This window comes from Limulus polyphemus, unplaced genomic scaffold (assembly GCF_000517525.1).
Source record: "Limulus polyphemus unplaced genomic scaffold, Limulus_polyphemus-2.1.2 Scaffold772, whole genome shotgun sequence".
Lineage (NCBI taxonomy): Eukaryota > Metazoa > Arthropoda > Merostomata > Xiphosura > Limulidae > Limulus > Limulus polyphemus.
The window spans coordinates 84161-86529 of record NW_013666382.1 but is presented as its reverse complement, the minus strand read 5'-3'; positions in this window follow the sequence as shown (position 1 = coordinate 86529).

Here is a 2369-nt window from a genome sequence, read left to right as displayed (position 1 = left end):
CTTTGTGATTAATTAACAAACAAACAAATGCTTCTTTGGTGGCAGAAGATAAATAACTTATTATGTTGAAGAGAACGATTCGAAATTAAAGAAATATCGGGTGGATATTACTTTTAACAAATATGTAAGTATTGTATTTGGAGCTTATAAATATGAGAACATTTTGACACACTACATTCTGTTTCCGTTTACCCAAAAATTACTAACACAAACTACAAACTCGGGGTACAGATACATCTTTGTGCGGGAAGTAACATAGGCTGTGTTGCCGCGGCCTCAGAGGCTGTTTTGAGATCGCAAATTGAGGTCAAAGTGACTAATATATCAATTTTTGACAAACAGGACCACCAATTGGTCTCAAATTGAAAAGGCCGATTTTTTTTTGGTAATGTGTGATACAGAAAGCTATTATTTACGTTTCTTCTCCTAATCAATCTATCAATGATCAATTATGTGTTAAAACGATTAAAAAACTTTATACAGCCTTCATTTGCTTCTCTGCTCATTCTCTCTCGTAAGAGAATGATGGCAAATCTCTTGGAAGCAATAATAATGAATGGGCCTCGCAAGGATGAAGAGGTGTTTCTGCCGAAAATATATTATATTCTAACAACACTCAACACCATTCAAGAGGAAACGATTTCCTGTCAGATCAAGCATTGCCATAACCATCAACAAAGCACAAGATCAAACCCTCAAGGTGGTAGGACTTGACCTAGAATTGTCCTATTTTTCCTATGGCCAGCTATATGCTGGCTGTTCTAGAGTTGGAACTGAAACAATCTATTCTTCTTTGCTCCTGACAGCAAGACAAAAATATTGTGGACAAAGAAGCTTTAAAGAAGATCAATAAATTAGCATGTAAATAAAGAACTAAATGAGATAAAGCCATTTTCACCCGAGCAACGCCGGGTACTAGTAGTCGTCTAGGTAACATTCACACCTGTATTTACTGCAAGGTCGTTGACAAGGTCTGTTCTCAACTGCTGTCTGCTTCATAAAGAAAATGTCCTGAGACACATGATATCACTTTTGGAGAGTTTCGGTTTTTTTACCTCGACTACTTTTTTATGAACAGTAAAAGTTTCGTACCCTATTCAGACCCTTGCATACAGATCTGTACAAAAACATGGAGTCTTTCCAAAGTTTTGAGTTCCACACTCCTGTCATGCAGTATTTCAGTCCTGGTAGCCACGATTAGAATTATACTACTACTGGGAAGAGTATGAATATGTGTACTTTTATTGGCTGTTATACTGGTGTGTCACTTTCTGATAGGTTGAGAACTAATCACAGTGTAAGTTATCAACACGTGACTGTATTCTGATGCAGTTTCTTTTGAAATGGTAAAGGGATGCCATTTCCGTAATATTTGTCTTTTATACATTTTCCCCCACGTTTCCACAATTATTTCTTATTACAGTATAACCTATCATTTTGATAGAAATGATAAAATAATCGAAAATGCCTCAGCAGTTATTTTTTTAGGTGTATCAAGACACTGAGGAAATTATTGGTGTTTTGAAAATTAGCAGTATGTACGCTGTTTATAAAAAAGGACTCAGAGAGAATCTAGGAAAATACAGGCGTATTACATTGACTTCTGCTATACAGAAGAACTACAGGTGGTGTTATTGTGTTAAACGCCGAGCACTAGTGAAGCACTGAAAATCCAATATCGTTCTTATTTGTGATAAACAATCATGTAGACTGCAGATGTTGTTTTTTCACATACATTTTAATCTATCCATTACGGATTTCAAATCAGAGATTCGAAAAATAGCATTTTATGATGTATCTTTGTCTGCAACAATTCACTTTCGTTCAGTACCAGAATTTATTAGTTGGGCTGCACTCTGGCGGGTAAGTGACTATTTGGAGCTCTATTTATTTAGGCAGTACAACAAGTTTAAGGTTACAATGTTGAGGGCTGAAAGCTGGAGAGGTATGTAAAAACAATAGGCTTAATATTTGTTTTTAATTTTTCCTCTTAAATGGAATAAAAATAACTTGAATATTATTTGTATCCGCCACAAATCACTACTCAGTAGATCTTTCGTTCAGTATCAAATGTCGTTAACTGAGCTGACTAATTTGAAGTCTGCAATCACAATTTAAGAATAATGGGGAGAAACCAAGACTCAGCGTGATTTTCATCACTTATCTATGCCTCTTAGATGTGTTATAATTCAGACTTTCAGAAATGTTAAAGGCTTCACAAGGCTACCCATTGAAAAACTTTTTTTAATTCGTACACTTTATAAGCGAGAAAATCCTTTTATAACTGTTAAATTTGGAATACTATACCTGATGATGCTGTGGGGTTCTGTTAATATTAATTAAGTTTTTGATGAATAAGTATATTAATG